The sequence below is a fragment of the Prionailurus viverrinus genome, chromosome C2 (assembly GCF_022837055.1).
Source record: "Prionailurus viverrinus isolate Anna chromosome C2, UM_Priviv_1.0, whole genome shotgun sequence".
Classification (NCBI taxonomy): domain Eukaryota; kingdom Metazoa; phylum Chordata; class Mammalia; order Carnivora; family Felidae; genus Prionailurus; species Prionailurus viverrinus.
This window is the reverse complement of record NC_062569.1, coordinates 70,385,267-70,406,302: the sequence shown is the minus strand read 5'-3', so window position 1 is coordinate 70,406,302 and position 21,036 is coordinate 70,385,267. Positions and strand designations below refer to the sequence as shown.

Genomic DNA, 21,036 nt, shown 5'->3' with positions numbered 1-21,036 from the left:
ATGTTTAATCTGGGCACCCTGTGGCCAGTCAAGTTGACACATAAAACTAGTTATCACAAATTAATATACCATTCTGAGCTTTATATTTTCAATTGCATATAAAAATTGACCTCCAACTCAGGATATTTAATATCCTTCTGAAATCCCTTGAAATATAAAGATTACCAATTATAGAAGAGCTACCATGTTAATCCTTAATTTCTAATTGCCTTCTAAAAATTCTTATTTGTGTCAAAAACAAGAATATTGAAATTTCTACAAAAACCAATTTGAGTAAATTTGTCATCCTAAGGAAGTCTCAGGTATTTAGTAAAGAGAAATAATGGTATTGAGCTCCTACTATGTCCTGTGCTCTTTAAGTGGATTTTCTTATTTAGTTTTCACACACACACACACACACACACACACACACACACACACACTAATAAGGAAAAAAATAACTAATATTTGGAAAGTTTCATAATTTGCCACTGTCAGTTTGGAGCAGAGTTGGACTTCAAACCTAGCTCTAATCCCAAAGTTGTGTTCTTTACATAATAGAAACCTTCTACCCAAAGAAACAACTCTATTTGTGGAATGTTAGTGCCCATACATATATAAACATCTCATATACTTAAGTAAAAATATTCATTCTATCGTTTTTCCACTTGACATTATGGCATGAACATTTATGCATATAGGCTCTAAAATGTTAAAAGTTAACATCTTTCTAATGCTTTTTCTTGGTAGTATACTTTAATTTCTTTAAGCGTTACCTAGTAATGAGCATTTAAACGGTTTCCAAATTCTTTTCATCATTGATTAGGCATAAGTAAAGTATTTATTCCCTTAGATTTTGATTTCTATTGAGCTATTTCTTTAAGATATAGTTTTAGTTGTGAAATTCATGGGAGTAAAAGATATGAGTATTTATATAGCTCTTACTACACTGACCCTTTTTTTTCTCAACCAGGTGCACTAATTTAAAATGAAATATTGCTACTTTTAAAAGGAGACACTGTCAACACTCACATTCTACAATGGGAAGAATATCAAGCTTCAGGGATTTATCACTCAAATTTTTGTTGTGAATTGCCCTTGAAAAGGATAGTGACAGACCTCCTCCCCTACCCTGAATTATATTACATCCGAGAGGACTGAAATGGTCATTAATTTTTAATATTATCTCTTCTCAGGGAAGAGCATAATGAATTTTCTTTAGACATTCTTATAGGATTGAAATCCTAGAAATTCTGGGAAGATTTCAGAGTATCTATAGTGAGCTCTGAAAAATGTTAACCAAGTTTCCAGATGAGAGTAGGTAACAGAAAAAACAGTAAATATTAAACTACCTACAATATCAATTCCTACCATAATAACAACTAATAATGCCTGTACAATGCTTTCCTGTTTAGACAGTTTCTTCCCATATGTTTGATCTTGGGTGGGGAAGAATAGATTACACTGGAATGAGGTTTGTGAGATACAGAAAACTGTGTGCCAGGGATAAGATTTGTGCCTTTGTCCTTACTGAAGTTAACAGTCTCATTGGATTAAAAATACATCATCACATTAAAAACTATGTCCCAAAAAAGGTAACATTAAATATCTAACAAGTAAAATATATGATATATCAAAATATAAAAGAAGGAAAGTTTAATTATTCTGGACTTGAGTAATCAGAGTAGTCAGTATGGCTGAGGTATGGAAACTCCTTTTCAGAGAAGTTATATATGATAAGTATCAGGAAGTTAAGCCTTCATTGCATTCTGGCCCTTCTCCAGCCTTCCCATCATCACCTCAGTGTACTTTATTCAGGCCTTTAGGAGCATCCTGAGGAGTTTCCTTTATGAAGGTCAGTCAAGTTCTGGAACCTCACACTTCCTTGTCTATCTCTGGAAGTAGAACCTTTTAGCGAAGGTTTAGTAGAAACTTTTTTTTTAATGCATGAAATAATTACCTTTTTTTTTTTCATAAAGGTCATATACAAAATGGACCCCAATGAGTAAGGCCTCCTCATCTCAACCTTTTTAATCAAGATTAAAACTCAGTGCATGTGTGTACTTCATCCAGCATCTGCAGGGTGCATCCATGCATTCAGGCTCTGTTAAGGAGAGTCATCCTAAGAGTCTTCCAGCTATCCTTCTCGATGTGGTTTTCAGGACCTTCACTTTCAAAGGAGATGATGAAGAGAGCTTCCTCGCTCCAGATGGGTGCTGTGAGCAGGTAGTTCTGAATCTTCTTGTGCTTCTCGAAGGGACAATCTACCTGAGTCCATGTCATGAACTCATGGATTTGTCTGGAGATTTCCCTAAATTCCTTGAAGTTAACATGCCCATTGGGCAAGTGATTGGTATGGATTTTGTGCAGGAAGTAAATGTCCTTAACGAAAAGGTTGAATACAGGGATAACAATCTTCTCTCTGCTGTTTTTGGCCATCTGGGGCCTTTGTGTGGCGCCCTGCAGGGCCGTGCGGTAGTTGCAGAAGTTGCTGGATGGGTCCATGTGGTGCTCCAAGATGTCAAACTTGGCCATATTGACTTTGGACCATGTTTTCTTAAGCCTTGCCACAGGACTGAGGTTCATGCCAGAGATGATGGCCATCATGGAGTTGAAATTCCCGATATTAAAGTGCTTCTGGGCCACAGCAAGAAAGAACTCTAGCATGTGGGTCCAGTGCTTCTTCTTCACCACCTGGCACACCTCAGTGGCCACTAGCATGCTAAGGCAGTTGAACCATTGTCACAGGCCTCCAGGCTATAGGTCTTGGTCAGGTCCCCTTGGCACTGGTGCTTGTCCCGAGAGTTCATGTGGCTGACGATCTGCATCAGATCCTCAGGGTGAATGCTATTGATCCTCTCCAGCTCAATATGAGTCAGCTGCTGGGCCAGCACCAGGGGGTCAAAGCACACACCCAGGATGTCCTTCTGAGTGGCTGGCGGCTTCGCCTTGAGGAAAGACCCTTTGTCCATGGCTGGTGAGTGAAGCTTTTCCCACAGCTCCTGAAGCTGGCTCTGGGCAGCCAACTACAGCAGCAGGCTCTGTGTCATTTGGGAAATAGCCTTCTTCACTGTGCCATTCTCCTAGTCACACTGTGTGACCCGGTGGGTAATGGTCTTTGGTTCAACTATGGCCTTCTCATCCTGGAAGTCACAGGAGAAGGCCTCTGTCCACTCCTTTAACAGCTGCACAATCTTGGCTGAGAAGGACTTCAGCTTGGCCAAAGAGGTATGCCAATGATCCTCTACCACTCTGTAGCAAAGGATTTCTCCTGCATCGAAACCATCCATGTTTAAAAATCTTGCCCAGTCTGAGTGTAGAAAATAGCAAGCTACAAGGATGGATGGTGAAAGCAGCTATTGATTCAAGTAGACAGCTAAGTATGGCCATTCATTCAACCAATACTTATTGATCACTAACAAGGCATCTGGCACTGGGTACTTAAACACATTACTGAGATATGAGGGAAAATGTAGTATTTGATTCCAAATATAAAACAGAATAAATTCATACAATTTATCCACAGTAAGAACAAAGAAAATTATTTATTCCAAACCCTTTGTCATGACTATCAAGTAACTAAGACACCAAAAGTCACTTACTCAATAGGTGGTTAGTATCAAAACCAAATTTTAGAACCTAGATCATTTTATTCTTTGCCAATCCATCTTAGCCAAGGGTTCCAGGAAGACATTATCATCACCTTTCTTTATTGAAACTTTCAATCTTCTTCTCTGAAAGAAAACGCAAAAAATGTCTTTCAGTGCACAAGTAGGCTTTATCTTTCTTCTTATTATTTTATTCCAAGACTATTAGTTTCTCACCATCTAATACTTATTCTTTAATGAAATGAACTTGAATAACTGGGTAAACATCTACAATGTTTAACAAACTATTGTCATACTTTAAATAATGGCAAAACTACCAAAGCTGTATTGTTCAATAAGAGAGCCACTGGCCACAATTTAAATTACATACAATTATCCACTTCCTCAGTTGCGGTAACTACATTTCACATGTTCAGTAGCCACATGTAGCCAGTGGCCACCATATTGAACAGTGCAAATATAGAACATTTCCATCATTGCAAAAAGCTCTATTGCAAAGTATCATATTAAAACAAAGAATCAGCTTCCCACCTGGCACTGTAAGGAATGAATTAAATTGCAAAATGCATTTTTTAATACATTCTGCCTTGAGTAATAAGATATTTACATAAGGATATGCAGGAAGAGAGATTTTACTGAGAAGCAGTACAAGAGAGATACAATCATATTGTGTTCTTCTGCTTTCCTGCTTACAAACTAAATGCTTAAGTGGCATTCTTTGAATGCCTCAGATGCTCAGAATCTTTTCCTCCATATAGCTAGATTTGAAATCTTTTCCATAAGTCCTGTGAAATGGTTTATGTAGAAATAACACGAATATTCACTATAGTATTCATTCTCTTACACATATTAAATATAAAACAAGTAAATAATATATACTAAAGAAAACACATATGATTATTTAGGAAGGAAAGTTATTTCCAAGTGAATATTCAAATGAAGAACTGTAAAAGAAAAGATAACACTTTTGACTGAAAATAGTAAATTGGGCACAGCCTATTTTCATATTAGAGAATTTTGGAGAAAATCATGGAAGCATAAAAATATTTTTATATAATAACATTTATAGTGGCAAATTTTTTTTTTAAACTTAAATGGTCTTCAGGAAAATATTAACAAAATAAAATCATCACTTCCATACAAAATGATATTATATATACATAAAGGGGGGGTGACCAAAACAACTGAAAGTGTAGTCTTCTCCCAAAAAGGAACAATGTGATTCCACAAAGGAAAATAAAAAGTGTTAGTATACTGTCTGTCCTTCTCTGTCTCTGCCTTTCTGTCTCTGTCTCATTCTCTCTCCTCATCTGTCTTTGTTGATTGTTTATTGATAGTGGATATGCACTATTATTATAACAGGAAACGTGCAATACACTTTATAAAGAATAGAAGGCATTTTCCCTACCTGGGTATCGTTATAGTAGAAAGTTCAAATAACAAGTGCACGAATGTATGAGCTAATGAATACATGTAGAAATAAATATAACTCCCTTTCCAAACACATTTGGAATATTATTATCCTAAGTCATAATTTTGGAACACCACTAGTAGATGAAATAGAGTTTACTTTTGAGATTATAACAAACAAATCTGTAAGAAATCAAGCTTTCAGTAGTTACTAACCTTGCTTAATAGTGTAAAAGGGCCAATAAAAACAGCAAGGCAAGTTGAGAAAGAAATAATGGAACCGAGGATACATAGATTTATACTACAGCTATGTGTCAGGATAGTTAGAGGACTATTTCCAAAGTTTGAATTTTAAATAAGTTTAAAAAAAAAACCTTGGAAAGTAAAACTTACTTTAATCAATAGTGCTAAACATAGCAGTCTACATTTCTGTTAGTCTGGTTATCAGCTTTTAGGATCTCTATTTTTTTTCAAATATTTACTGTGCAAATCACAGGCAATAAGTTAATTTTCTAAAGGACACCTTTTAAAACAAATTGAAAATTTGTAAATTTCTCTCTCCTTTACTTTGAACCTTAATGATATCAGGATCACATGATTACTATAAGAAAGAATAGATGAGAGGGTAGTGGGAGGGGGGCAAAGTTCTAAACCATTTCAGTGGAGTAAAGATCAATTTCATTTTAATATAATTTTTAATGGTTGTTCAAACTCATAATGCACCCACACAAAAGCCTTCAGTTAATGTGTGTGTATTTTGAGCAGTTCCCCTCTTCGACCCTCCAGTTTAATTTCCGTCCTTCAAATGAGATGAATGGAGCGTGAAGCAGGTCATATCTCAATGCTGACACATGGGTTGCAGACAGAACTCACAGCCTAGAGAAGCAGCCAGTTTGGAGATTAAATCAAAGCAGCTCTGAATAGATGGGAGGTCAGCCAGGGCCAGCTTTGACATTTGATAGGACCTTGTGATCAATCAGGCCTTTCTTCGCTCTCCCAGGTTTCCTTATGACAGGGGCCCTAAAAAACAGATGGGATACGTTACAAAGTGCAGGAGAAGCACTAGATTGTGAAAGGAGATAGGTGTCAATACTATCAAAGGGACAACTGTTATTTGAAGCAGCCAGCAAATCAGAAGGCTCTGTTTTGCTGCAATTGCGATGCGAAAGTTTTGCCTTTCACAATGTGAAATCTGAGCCTTCAGAATGGAGAGATAATTTTTCAAATGCTTTTCAAAATTTCTTACTTTCTATGCATTTAACTGGAAACTTTGAACTTTCTGAATATTATAAGATTGAATTTTAGCCAAGCTTCACTCTGTGAATAAGCTGTGTTTCCAGCAAAGCCAAGCTTGCTTGTTGCTCTATGTGTGTGTTTGTCTTTGGAAAACACATGCGCGCGCGCACACACACACACACACACACACACAAATAAAACCAAGACATGATAACCTTTGGAAGAAAGGAATCAGAGGGTATTAATGTGGAGCACTTACTGGGCAGGGACCTGAGCTTGGTTTCAGGAAATCCCAGTCACGTCGCCAAGGGGGTCATAAAAAATGAATGGCCCCAGAGCACCACTGTGACAGACTGTTTCAGCGAGTGGTAATGGGCCATCTCTAGGATGAAAGGCCATGTATTTATAACCGTGCAGGCTACCAGGTATCACACCATTCATTATGCCTGCCTGATTTAAGGGAGATGCCTTTTACCAGGATGACATGAGAGCAAATTATTTCCAGGAATATCACAGCTCTCTCCCCCACCCCTCATCTACCTCTCCATCTTGCCCACCCCCATCCCAGCCATAGAAACACCTGCTTATATTCATACAAGCATGAGCACATTCTCTGAAATTTTCCTGTCAGAGAACATTTCATGCTCAGAGATAACTTCTCCAAAACTTCTCACTGCAATTTACTTTGGGATGGGAAAGTTAGAATGTGGGAGCCTGACCTAGGGAAGTCTTAAATAAGGAGGAAGGGCACAGAGTCACTCTACTACCTTTCTTCCATGAAATATTTGACTGGAGCCCAAAAGCCAAGACAACTGTTGGGCTGATTTGTAAAGTGAGTTACATTTTCACTTGACATGGACTCCATCTTCACAGAGAAGGTTGGCATTTTGAGTGGCATTTTGTTTCTTGGCCACTGACAGTGGTCAGTCATCAATCAAATGTGCAAAATTACTCAACCTCTGTGTACTATTTCTGATGAGAATTTAACCAACTGCAAAAAATTTTAAGTTATTGTCCAGCATTAATATTTTATATTTTCTTGAATACTTGATGAAAGTCTAATAATACAGAAGCATAATAAACAAAATATTCCACCAACACATCCAGTATTCTGGTAAAAATAATTAATCTCAGGGAACTTGATGTAGCTAACTCAGATAATAGCAATGTCAAGGATTGTGTTTTGAAAAAAAATGAGATTTAAATCTAACAGAAGAGTCATCATAAGATAAGCGTTTATAATATATGATTTATGTCCCTTAAAGTATTAAATGAAAAAATAAACTTTATATTTCATATTAGTCTGTTGGGGAGAAGATAGATATAACATACTTGGATTTTAACCAAGTTAATTCAGCTGTGGCCTTAATATAACTCAAATACATCAGTGATTATAATAAGGTTTCTACAAAAGTGTTTTCATGGTCTGTATCACAGGCTCCTTTAAAGAGTTGGTACAGTTATTCTGATGAAAGTTTCCAGAGAGTATCATAACACAACCGTGAGACCTTTGGATTAGCAAATGTGAGTGTGTATGTACGTGTGTGTATTTAATCTATGCAAATCATGCCCTGATTCTGGCCCCCAAGAGCTCAGATGTTTGTGAGAAGTTAGAGATTATTTACAGAGAGCATTTTTTGAATAATTTTGTCATTGAAATGTGACACAAATCTTCCAAAATGGTAATTCTCTCTAGCAAGCTAATCCTTCAAGAGGTTTTTATGTCTCCAAGAAAGCTGTGTGTAATCAAAAGACTCTACAAAATACATGTGGGTTTGAGTCACTGTCTAGAATTCCATTTAACTATTGCCAGCTCCAGGAACAGCCACAATTTCCTTGTCTCTTGTGCACATCAGATAAAGAATTCAGAAAGAATTGGCAGTTGGCAGGTGAGTAGCTGAAAGAGGAAGGAAAAAAGCTTTACTGGTGTTTCCCAATTAATTTTCTTTTCAAGTGAAAGTCTGAAAAGAAAAAATAAGAAAACTGGAAATGACCTAAAAACTCTGGTGTGATAAGATAAACTTTGGCCTGACCATCACCCTGTGACTTAATGCATAGTCTGAGAATGAGAAAATTGACTGAAAAAACAAACAAAAAAACCAAAAGCCAAAAAAGAGACAAACCATGGACTGTATTTCCAACAATTATTTTTTTAATTATACTGAAACTTAAAAGTGAGAAATAGAAGGAATTTGGTCTTGAAAAAAAAAAGTCTGTGGGAAAATTAGTGAGAGGAAAAGCAAATAGAAACAAATATTTAGTTAAGAACCTTAACTTAAAATTCCATTTTTAAAAATTGTACTAACGCCAAAACCTTAAAGAAAGAGACTTTTTTTTTCAAATAGAGCAAAGACACCTGTTAATATCAAGGAATCCATTATATTTTATACTTCAATTATCTTTTGAAAATAATGAAGAAATGAGTCAATGGTATTTGTCAGAATGACCCTAGGTGCATAACTTAAGACATGTGTTCTGGCACATGACAGTTTACTGTATGTCAAGCTCCCTTTTCCTTAGTGAGGAACAAAGAGGTGGCAGTCTTAGTTTCAGGCAAAGGCAGGGAGTTTTTGTTCCATTCAGCCAAATATCTCTGTGAACCCTGAGACTGATCCCTCAGGATCATGTACTCCTGATTCTGAAAATCAATATAACTTGCCAGTTCAAATATCTCCCACGTTCTAAACATTTCAGATGCTAAAATTTTCTGAGGGGCAGAGGCTATAACCTGGTGACAAAGTTTATTTCATCTTGGGCATTCACCCCTCTCTTCAAAAACATCATGAGCTCAGCTTTGACAAAGTAGTCTGTTTAGATTCCAAACCCCTCTCCAGCTACATCCATGAAGACATGGAAAGGGCTTGCCATAGTTCTGTTCCATAAGTATTGTGCCATGGAGAATCTACTCATTACAGCATATTAACTTGCTTATAAGAGGTACAGGAGATCATCTTTGCCTGGGGTTATTAAGAGCTCAGGCCTTGCAAGGGCACCTGGGTGGCTCAGTCAGTTAAGCATCTGACTTTGGCCCAAGTCATGATCTCATGGTTTGTGGGTTCAAGCCCCATGTCGGGCTCTGCGCTGACAGCTCAGAGCCTGGAGCCTTCTTTGGATTCTGTGTCTCCCTCTCTCCCTGCCCCTCCCCTGCTCACGCGCTCTCTCTCTCTCTCTCAAACATGAATAAACATTAAAAAAAAAAAACAACTCAGAAAGGCAGGCCTGAGTTCAAAGTTTAGATCCACCTCTTACCAATGTGTCATACTGGGCAAGTCTCTTTAAAGTAGGAATAGTAATGATCCTTACTTCAAATAATAATAATGACATTGGGCAAGTCTCTTTAATGTAGGAATAGTAATGATCCTTACTTCAAATAATAATAATGACATTGGGCAAGTCTCTTTAATGTAGGAATAATGATACCAATACCTTGATTTAAGAATTATCTAGGGGTGCCTGGGTGGCTCAGTCAGTTAAGCATCCGACTTGAGCTCAGGTCATGATCTCATGGTTTGTGCGTTCGACCCCCGAGTCGGACTGTGTGCTGACAACTCAGAGCCTGGAGCCTGCTTCAGATTCTGTGTCTCCCTCTCTCTCTCTCTGACCCTCCCCCGTTCATGCTCTGTCTCTCTCTGTCTCAAAAATAAATAGACGTTAAAAAAATTTTTTTAATAAAAAATTAAAAAAAAAGAATTATCTAAAAGGATTATATAAAAAGCAATTTTCACACAGTTCCTGGTACAGAAAAAACAAGCCAACAAGTGAGCTACTGTTAGGTATTGATGCAGCCCATTTATCTTTGAGCATTCTAACCCGGGAGAAGTGTAAGGACACAATGGAACATCACACTCTAATGACATTTTTAGCTATCATTTTATAATTAAAGGAATCAATTAATCAAAAAGATCAAGCAAGACAGTGGAAAGATAGGAGACAGAAACTTGGGGTTGGCCTTCTTCAAATGGTGCATAAATGTTCATTGACAAGATCATCCTGTTAAAGATTGGAATTGCCCCTTCACAAAACATTATATAATAGCAATTAGAATTTTAGAGTGAAGACTATCCTCTGGAATAGAAGTGTATTTTTTACCCATTTCTGTATAGCAAATTATCCCAACACATAGAAGCTGAAAATTATGAAACATTTGTTGTCCAATAGTTTTTGTGGATCAGGAATCCAGGAGCAGCTTCCTGGCTAGTTTTAGCTCAGCATCTCTTATGAGCTATAATCAAGGTTTTGGCTGGGGATGCAGTGATCTCAAGGATTGACTGGGGAGGACCTGTTTCCAACCTTATTCACATGGCAGTTGGCAAACCTCAGAAGGTCCACTTTCAAGTTCACTCCCATGGAACTTGCCACAGGCTGCCTCATGACATGGCAGCTGGATTTTCCCAGATTGAGACATTGAACAGATAGTGGAGAGAGTCTCCCAAATGGAAACCACAACTTTTTATAACCTCAGCTCAGAACTGACATCCTATCACTTCTGCTGTATTCTGCTTGTTAGAAGTGAGTCAATAAACCCAAACACTACTCAGCAGGAAGACACTACACCAGAGTGTGAATCCCAGGAGTCAGGGATCACTGGGAGGCACCCATAGTCCATTCTCTGGTTCTCAATGTAAAATGTTCGTCCTGCTCCCAAAGAGTTCAAAATTCTCAATATCTACTCAAACCCCAGAATCTCATCATCTGAATCAGGTCCAAGTATGGATGAGGTCCCTCAAGTATAATTCCTCAAACATAACTTGTCAAGTATATTTCCTTGCCATCTGCAGACCTGGGAAGCAAAAGAGACAAATTATCTGCCCCCCACCCCCTGCAACATGCAATGGTAGGCCTGGCATGGGATAGCCATTATAGACAGTCATGTTCAAAGACCAGGGTAGGAAACACAGGGGAATTACTGGTCCCATGCAATTCTGAAATTCAGCTAAGCAAATTGATGTTGAAAGTCTTTGGTTAGTTCTCCAATCCGAAGTAATTCTTCATGTTTTCCCACTCTGCCCTCTGGGCTCCTGGTTCCACCCTCTTAGCTATCTTAACATTTTCACAAAAAGAAGAAGGTGCTAAAATTCTGAGGATTCAAAGGCCAACTCTCCTCATTCTGTACTGTTTCTGTCCCTCTCAGCCCAAGCTGGTGATGTTTGTGCAGATTTCTCCTTTGAGAACTTTGTGAGTCCCTTATGACGTCTTGGGGTCAAACCCAATAGACAAAAGCCACACCCATAACCTCTTCTGGATAAACCCCTCTCTATCTTGGGCTGCTGCTGAGATGCCTGAAAGACAAGGCCCTGAAAGTTCCTAGAAGTAGTTTGATGGAGAGACCCTCTGTGGTACACTTTAATCTCTTTAGAGGGCCTTCAATCTGACTGAAGTTCATCTGAGGCACCACTTTAGACCTTTTTGAGATTTGAATAAGATATTCTATGGCCGTACTTTGCACTTTATCTTCTTTAACACAGTGTTTTTCTGGCATCGCCCTGGATTAAATCCTTGCTCAGACCTTTTTCCTTTTCTCCTTCCTTCCTTTTTTTTTTTTTTTTAATTTTAGCATCATCCTGGACCACCTGAAGCATCTTAGAGCTTTCAAACCCTCAATTCCCAGCTTTTCTGTTTGTTTGTGTCAACCCCTTACCTTTCTCTCTCCTGCATCTCACATTTTACTTCAAACAAGAAGAAATCAGGTGGTAAGGAAACACTTTGGAAATCTCCTTAGCTTGGACCATTTCTGTACTTTACGCCAGTTTCCAGTAAGATTCTCCTCCTACTCCTTTTAAGTTCTCACTGCCAGCCACCACGTAATTCAAAATTCTACAAAGAGCATATTCAAGGCACTTAAAACTTTTAGTGATATTCCCCTCAAAAATGTTACAGTGTTTCCAACTTCTGCATAATGCCTCATTCCACTGCCACTCCCACATTTTAGGTTTTGCTATGGCAGCACCTTAGCCCATTTCCAGGTACCAAAGTCTGTGTCAGACAGGGGTTAGAATTCATTCAGTATATAGACATTAAAATGGGTGGGTAGGTAGGTAGGCAGGTCGACGGATTTCAAAAAAGGAAAATAAAAAGGATTAGACCTTATACAATCCTAAGAGATGGTGAATCAGCCTCCACAAGGCTATTGTCTTTAATCTGACACTGAAACTTGAAGTCTAAGGCAACCAGTTGGAAAGGGAAGATTGATTTAAAGTCGGTCAAAGACAAGCTGGAATCACAAACATGATTTGAGCCCATGAAACTACAAAATGTGTGTGTTCTTATTGCCTCTGACTTTGGTGGTGTGAATACACTGATGAAGTGAGGGCTCTTGGTCATACAGATAAAACACACACCTGGTCCAGGAGTCAAGTAAAGCTAAAGGAAAAGCCATACGAGGTGGAGCTGTGGCGGGCCTGGCTGCTGCGTCACATCAATGAGGTGAGCCAGAACATGAGCAACACATGGACTAGCTGTGACATGGCAATTGCTTTATTTCTACCCTCCAAATTCCCCACAAGAACTTCCCTTGTGTCCCACCTTTATGGAAAACATAACAGCGAAGGGAATTTTAAGGAATGTAGTTCAGCCTAGCCAAGTGGATATATTAAAAAGTCACAGTACACTCCTTTAGTAATGTATGTATCTCACACTTTTAAAAAAAATTTGTACATTTCAATAAATGTCAATAAATGTATTGACATTATTGTACAATTGACATTATTGTACAATTGACATAATGTACAATAAATGTACAATTCAATAAATGTCAGGCACTAAGTGAGGTGCTGGGAACACAAGAATGAACAAAGAAAAAATTCCAGTTTTCTTGGAGTTTGTTCTTTACTTCAGGAGGATGGACAATAAATAAAACATAGAATAAATAAGTAAAATTACATGCTACCTGAAAAGGCAGAAAATGCTATAAAAATCAGGATAAGGGGATTAGGACTGTAGGCTGAGAAAGGAGGTCAGGGGTCTCATTGAGAAGGTGGCATTCATGCAAAGAGTTAGGGAGATGAAGAAGTACACCATGCAGGTATCTAAAGAGAATACCCTTACTGCCTAGAAAATGGTAGATAGTCAACAAATGAATGTATAAAAGACAATACAATGGAACGAATGAATGAATAAAATGGAAACAAACATAATAGGAAGACATAAGCCAATGGATGAGTTTCTGAAAGGAAGAACACTATTTCCCCACAAGCTTTTCACCTACATATCTTACTAACAGATGAGTCATACTGAGGAAATATTTCTGCTTGTTGCAGTTAGGATTTTTTTGGCTGCAACTATCTTGGCCAACTTCAAAATCAAATTCATTGCAGTGATGTGAAGTCACTGATGAAATCAAAGAAACTGATTAGCCAGGCCTAAGGGAAGAAGAAATCAGGACAATTCACACGGTCTACTTAAGAGGATTAATGGATCAGTGAGAACTCTTTTCAGGTTGCCACCAGCAAACTGAATCACTAGCCATGGTCCATTTTTGTGTCAAAATCTTCTGCTCAAGACTCAAATTCTTGCAACAGTGTCTTACTCTTCAAGTTTGGGTCACAGGTCCACTCACAAAAAGGCAGGAAAACTGGACTGACAGTGTCACCAAGATCACGTGAGACAGGGTGGTTAGTTTGTCAAAGGAAAAACATATGTCATTGCCAAATGAAGCAGGAAAGGATATTGGGTGGATAAAAGTAATAGATGCTCACCATCTCTATCAAAACTCTTTGTAACTGGCTGATTGCCTGCTATATGAAAATAATGAGTCAAGAGACTCCTCATGGTGCATGGAATTCCAAAGGTGTCAATGTGATTTAGACCTAAAGACAGCCACGTAGGAAATCGTTCTATTTCTGTCCCCAGTGCTAGGGACATCTTTTATGTCCAGGGTGCCTCATGCTTTACCTAGTTGGCAATCTTACATAGAAACAAGAAGAGGAAGGTAAGGTAAGGAAGAGATGTCTTGAACTAAACAGGATGATTAGAAACACCTATCTCCTATAGACATGGACTAGGAAGATAAATTATCATTCTGAGATCACAGAAAATGCCAAGAGCATTGCAGATAGGACAAACATTCAGGCTTTGGGGCTGCCGTGACTGTAGATAAGATTATTTGTTTCTTCTCAGTCTATTTATGTCAATTTCTTCCTGTTCCATTGCTAACATTCCTCTGCCTGTACATTTTAAAAATATTAATTCAGAACATGTATCTTTCCTTTCTTCTCTAAAATGTCTCTGGCTATGTGATATTTTCACACAAAGGAGCTATATTTGGCATTCAAAAATTGCTTTTCTTCCTGCTGGCAAGAAGAATTCACTCACTACCTACTAGTGCAAAACACTTATTTTGCTTAAGAAAAGAAAAAAAGGAGCTTCCTCCAAATGATACAGAAAGAAAATAGATATTAAATTTTAAAGAGGACAAAATGATTCCTCCTCCTTGAACATTTTCCAGAACAATACACTGCTCCTGTCTATTGTTTCAGAGGCTAATAGTTACATAAATGCCTTTCAGGTAGCATTATTTCCATGGTATCATCATCTTAGGCACAAAAGGAGTAGGCAGCGGTATAATGACTCACTTTTTTACCACGCCCTGATTTATATCCAGAGCTCCCCAAAGGAGAAAATACTGTATTGTTTTTTTCAAATTTCTTTCCCTGTTTCCTTGTTATTTTTCCTTTTTTAAATCTTTATTAAGTTCTGTTCAATGTGTACAAGGGACCCCTATGTCCATAACCAGCAATATAAGGACAAAATTAGGCCAAGAATCAAAAGACTGGAATTCCCTTTGGTCTAACACCTTAGTGGATATGCTGAAGCTAATATGTGCCCTAAAGGGAGGGGGGGGGGGAATGGGGACTTTGTAAAAAGGATTTGCCCAATTTGATGCTCAAATAGATATAATAGGGGTTAGACTGAAAGGTCACTTTATTTAATCTCTTCCTTTAAATTCCTGGTCATATGGCAATTTAGATCTTAACCACTCTTTGTTAGAAAAATCTGTGAACTTAAGTATCTGGTGAAAAATAAACTTGGCTAAATGTCTGTCACTAAATTTAGGCATAGAATGTTATCTCATTTTTACTAGTGTCTTTGCTGGATTTTTTGTGAGACCTGACTTTGGAAATTCTGCAAGCCATCCTAGTTTTTCAAAATTAGTAAGGTACCATTTAGAACACATAAACTCTTGGGCTACTGATTAGTGAACAGCTAGTCTGGAAAATTAAAAATGCCCTCCAGAAAGTGTTATGAGAATAGGGATTTAAAAAAAATCTTTTTTCTTCATATGGAGAGGGCCAGACTCAACTAATGAGCAATTGAAAGAGTCAATTATTATCCTATGAGATTAGAGGTCTATAACAGAAAATAAAAAGCAAGCTGCTATAAATGGCATCAGAATACAATAAAACAAAATTCTACAGTGAATAGGCAGTCCCCAGTTGCATGATGCCTTCCACTAACAAGATGAGATGATCTGGAATTACACCAAAACACTGAAGAGATCTTGCCTTGCCTTATATGTCTCCAGGATCTATTTCCTCTTATGATAAAGAATTTGAAGGGTGCCTGGGTGGCTCAGTCGGGTAAGCAACCAACTTTGGCTCAGGTCATGATCTTGTGGTTTGTGAATTCAAGCTCTGCGTGGGGCTCTGTGCTGACAGCTCAGAGCCTGGAGCCTGTTTCAGATTCTGTGTCTCCCTCTCTCTCTGACCCTCCCCCGTTCATGCTCTGTCTCTGCCTGTCTCAAAAATAAATAAACGTTAAAAAAAAAAGGGAGAAAAAGTATTCTGTGAGTCTGAAGCTAGAGTCAGGATCCAACGTAACAGTCACCAGAATGAAAAGATTTCAGTGCAAGTTAAAGAAGGTCACTCTTACCAGTAGTGGAATGGGGCTCCTCCTGAAGTGGCCAGGTTGCCCACCAGTGACCATATTTAAAAGACAGAAATACTTGGGGACACCTGGGTGGCTCAGTCAGTTAAACCTCCAACTCTTGATTTTGGCTCAGGTCATGATCTCACCATCTGTGAGGTTGAGCCCATGTGGGGCTCTGTGCTGACAGCACAAAGCCTTCTTGGGATTCTCTGTCTCCTTCTATCTCTGCCCCTCCCCTCTCGTGATCTCTTTCTGTCTCTCTCAAAAATAAATATACGCTAAAAAAGTGTCATTAAGAAAAGAAACAGGAATACTTGGCATTTGTACAAAAGCTTAATAATGATAAAAATTTACATGATAAACTGAAAGAATTCTGGGCCACCCTCATGACTTACTGAGCAGCTACCCCAAAGTAGATCTTGACTGATGGTTGTCTTAAAAAAGTGGTGCAGGGACTTGCCTGCTCAGTCCATCTGTCTGTCTGTCTGTCCATCTATCGTCCCTCTGTTCATCCGTCCATCCATTTCACATGAATGTTCTCTCTCACCTTTTTTTGAGGAATGCTATGCTCATGATGCCCTGACACCCCTTTCCCCCTGTGTTCTCCCTTCTCTCCTACCTCTCAGACACAATTGTCCTAATCTAGGACCTTCCTCTGCAGGCACTATAAAAAGTGTAGAAACTGCGGCATAACCTCTTACTCTGACTTTTTTTTTCTCTACATGAGACAAACTCCTTAGAATTCAGGGGAGTCAAGTTTTTCCTCCCTTGTCAGTGGCATTTATTATTTTATTTTTAGAATACCATGTAAAGAAGGCAACATTAAAGTTAATAGCCCCATTTTGTACATAAGCAAACTGAGGCCCAGTGAAGTTCTGTTACTGGTCTAAGATCACATACATAAAATGACAGAACCATCACCCGAGCTAGGTGGCTCCAGGCTTGGTGCTCTTTCCACCACAAGTGAGACAAGTAGGTATTGGATTTAATACAGAGATATACAGGATCCTATACAGGATATAGGATTTAAATGAAGAATTCTTTCTTTAGGCTAGAGGCTTCTTTGTACTTCATGTATATATGATTCAATTTTCTAAATGTTATTTATCTATTGATAAAATATGAGGATCTATAAATGTTCCTAATACCAATCTCTTTTTATAGGGTACATTGCAGCAGTTATAAACTCAGGGTACTATTATTTAAGTTAGTTAAGATGCTTTAAGATTATATAAAGAGGCTAATTTTATTTCACTATTATTGCTATTGTATCATTTTAACACAGGTTAATTTAAGAAAAGAAAGTAATTTCAAAGGCAGTCAGCCACAATGGTATAGACGAACCTCTGCCAGCTGGCTGTAAAGCTCTGAAAATTAATGAAATCATCACCCCTTAAAATTTTCTCTACAGTTGCATTGTCAGGAACTTATTCTTTCTACATTTAGCTGCTGGCAAACAGTCACTCTTAAATCTAATACAATTTAGTAATATTTTCCATACATATTAGGGTGTGTCTTTTTACTCGGTGAAATTGTAATCTAAACAGTGGCATAAATGAATCAAGATGAGTTGTACTGGGGAGTTGGAAAGGCAGCTCCGAGGAATGAGCCTCTAAATGCCTACTATAGATAGTTTGGCCTGGGTTGGAAGAAAATCAGGTCTTATATTCAGACCTTATATTCATACCGCAAGTCTTTGAGTATCCAAGTAGGATGATGATGATAAATGTCACAGAAAGCCAGGCAGAAGGAGGCCGCATAGATCATCAGTCTTCAGTAGGATCTCGCTGAAGGCCAACTTTTGGTGAATAAAATAGTTATGATCGCCATAAGTTTAGGGGCATAAAATGTGTTAAATTTGCATAAAATTTACATAAACCTACCTAAATGATTCCAGCTGCCACAAAAAAATATGTGGGCATCTTCTTACATTATCTTAAACCTCATATACCTTAAAAACGAGAGAAGGGCTTAGGAGAACTTGCTTGTAAGTTTCTCTGAAGAACACTATAACAAAGTTTGATAGGAAGAGCTTGATTAAATAATTGAGGAAAGGGAATCTGCTTAATTCAAGTGAATCCATTTTTTAAAAAATCCTCACTGTTGCAATATGTATAAAATAAGCCCGATTTTCCCCCTTCCTTTTATCAGTTCAGTGTATGGTATGGAATATGATTTAGACATACTGGCTCATTTAGGGGAAAGCACAAATGGGTTCTGAATCCTAGGTGTGATATCTGCTAGCCATGGGATACAAGGCAAATACTTGAAAATCTTTCATTTTCCATTTTCTCAGTTGCAGGATGCAACGATGGAGGTTCTCCAACCTGACCTAGCAGAGATCACCTGAGGGCTTTGGTAACTACAATCCCAAGACCTACTCTGAGAGATCCAAAGGTGAGGATGAGGAAAGGATCCAGAAATCCATATTTATGATCAGCACTAGAGACGATTCCAGGACAGTTCATCAAAGCTAGGAATTTGTGGACCAGAAGAAATCACAAGTCTGACAACTCTAAAAGTTTGTGTCTGCTTAACTCTTTTGATGTTTAAGCATCTTGAAACTATAACCTCACCAGAGATTAAGTACCTGAGGAATTTGAGGTCTTAAAATTAGCACAGGATCAAGATTCAAGGGTGGGAATCCTGAAGTCTTTCACTCCCTGGATGCATGACATTTGCATTTCCTTGCAAGTGTTCATGGCTATGAAGTGAAGACTAATTCCTTCAGAAGGTCTCTAAGGTTTCTACAAAGAACTTTATATGAATCTAAGTTATATGACTCAGATACATTTGGAAAGTTGGTGAGGAAAACATGTTTCCTTTTGAAATGCCTCCTCTTAAAAGGTATTTCACAGAGACAAGCTCTGTTTAATTGACTGGGACCTCACGGATGGAAGCTTCGAATCTGATTCAAACCTAATTATAACCCTTCTCTACTGAGAACTTTACAAACTGTCTCCCATTTCTATTTTCAGATAGAAATGAGACAAAAAAAAAGGAAGAAAAAGGAAAGAAGTGTGTTTAAATGTTTTTGCTCAAAAAGCTAATTATTATGTAACATCTCTATTCAAGCTCTCATTCCACATCACGCAAAATATTTGCAATAAAGCATAAATCTGGATTAACTTTCTCTGCTTTGAGGCTTGCAGAAAGAACTGTCTGCAGGATATATGAAGCCTGCATAAATCTGTGTGCAGTCAGTGGTCAGTATTCTAGAGGCAGTAGAAAAATAGGTTTTCTGATAAGGCATCAGTTTTGCAATGAACACGATGAAATATGTCACTTTCAAGTTGAGTCCATTTTTGAAATTCCAGGCAAAGCCATCACAGCCCCTGTCATGGAGGCTGGATAATTGGGATTCGTTGCACAACCTACATTCTCTAAAAGATGATTGACATCCCTGCCGTTTGGGCTGTGTGAAACTGGCCACATTGTCAAAACCTGGACAAACACGATCTTCTCGAATTGAGATTTAGTTAAATACAAAGATGTGGAAAGGTGTTTTCATACATTTTTAATAAATGTTTTTTAAAGTTGTTATTAGAATAAAATAATTTGTCTAGAAAGTTGTACTGACCAATATATGGTAGCTGCTAGCCACATATGGCTATTGACACTTGAAATGTGGTTAATTCAAATGGAGGTGTGCTAGAAATTTAAGTATTCCCAGACTTCTAAGAATCAATTTTTTAAAAAGAATACAAAGTATTTCATTAAAATATTTTATGTAGATTACATGTTGAAGCAGTAATATTTTGAATATATAGGCTAAATAACATAATTAGTAAAGTCAATCTCACTCTCTACTTTTCTAATATGATTACCGGAAAATATTACATATATATATATATATACACACACACACATATATATATATATACATATATATATATATATATATATACACACACATATACATATACATATGTATATGTATATGTGTGTGTATATATATATATATACATATATATATGTGTGTGTGTGTGTATTACATTATATTTCTATTAGGTAGCATTGTTCTCAACAGAAGATTGAACAGGTGTGTCTTCTCAGACAGGTTTATTGATATTATTTGAAGCTCACTTTAGCATATATTTGGACCTACAGTACATGAGTTCAAGATAGTAATGTTTCTCCACACCAATTTATTTGATACTAGACCCATATTGTTGCCTCTGAAATATAAAACTATAATTTCAGAATAATTTTATGTGTCTAAAAGGTCTTTGATATATTACACAGTGACTTAGAGTCTTAGAACTTCTAGATACCCCCAAAATCATTTAGCTCAATCCCATTTAGTTCAATTCCTTTTTAGAGGAGGACATTAAGAACCAGAGTTCAAGTGATCTCCTTAATATTACTTAGGAGCAAAGCCAGAATTGGAACCCAGATATCTGACTCACCAACCACACTATTTCTATTTTACCAATGCAATTTAAATTTGACTATGTTTCAAAGTGAGAATGAAATCATTCCTTGCTTCTCCCCCCATAATAAGTAGTCTTATTTTTTTGCAAAATAACTTCAATTCAAAAGCTATGTGGTTTTTTTGAAATTGCCATAATTAAGGCTATATTTGTTAAAACAATATGGTTGGTTAAAGTAAATTAATAATATCTTATTATTGGTCTCATTCCCCAACAACTATAATTTGGCCTAAAAGAATCCTGTGATATAAAATAATGAAAACATAAAACTTACAAAATCACCAAGAAAGCAATCAGTACCTGAAATATGATATGTCTACCTACAAGTAGTAGCACTAGGAGAAAGAAACCAGCATGGTTCAAAAAGAACCATAAAGCTCTAGGGCAGAGACGGGCCCCAGGCACTGGGTCTGGCAGGGGGATTTTCTGCTAGGAAACTAAAGACAATACCCATGGAGGAATCAAGTTAGCTAAACAGGGGGAAGGAAGGCACTGACAAAACTTGC

General features: G+C 37.6%; 1 long non-coding RNA gene and 1 pseudogene across 1 annotated transcript in view; both read right to left on the bottom strand.

Moving 5' to 3' along the window:
• Positions 1-2,076: 2,076 nt before the first annotated feature.
• On the bottom strand, positions 2,077-3,269 carry LOC125174465 (ras-GEF domain-containing family member 1A-like; annotated as a pseudogene).
• Positions 3,270-3,591: 322 nt separating this feature from the next.
• The window catches only part of LOC125175278 (uncharacterized), a 39,709-nt gene continuing 22,264 nt past the window's right edge, over positions 3,592-21,036 (bottom strand). Inside the window, exons 3-4 of the long non-coding RNA XR_007155736.1 lie at positions 5,871-6,017; positions 3,592-3,713 (exon numbers count right to left, since the gene is read on the bottom strand). This is a non-coding gene — a long non-coding RNA (uncharacterized LOC125175278). The remainder of the gene's footprint in view (positions 3,714-5,870; positions 6,018-21,036) is intronic.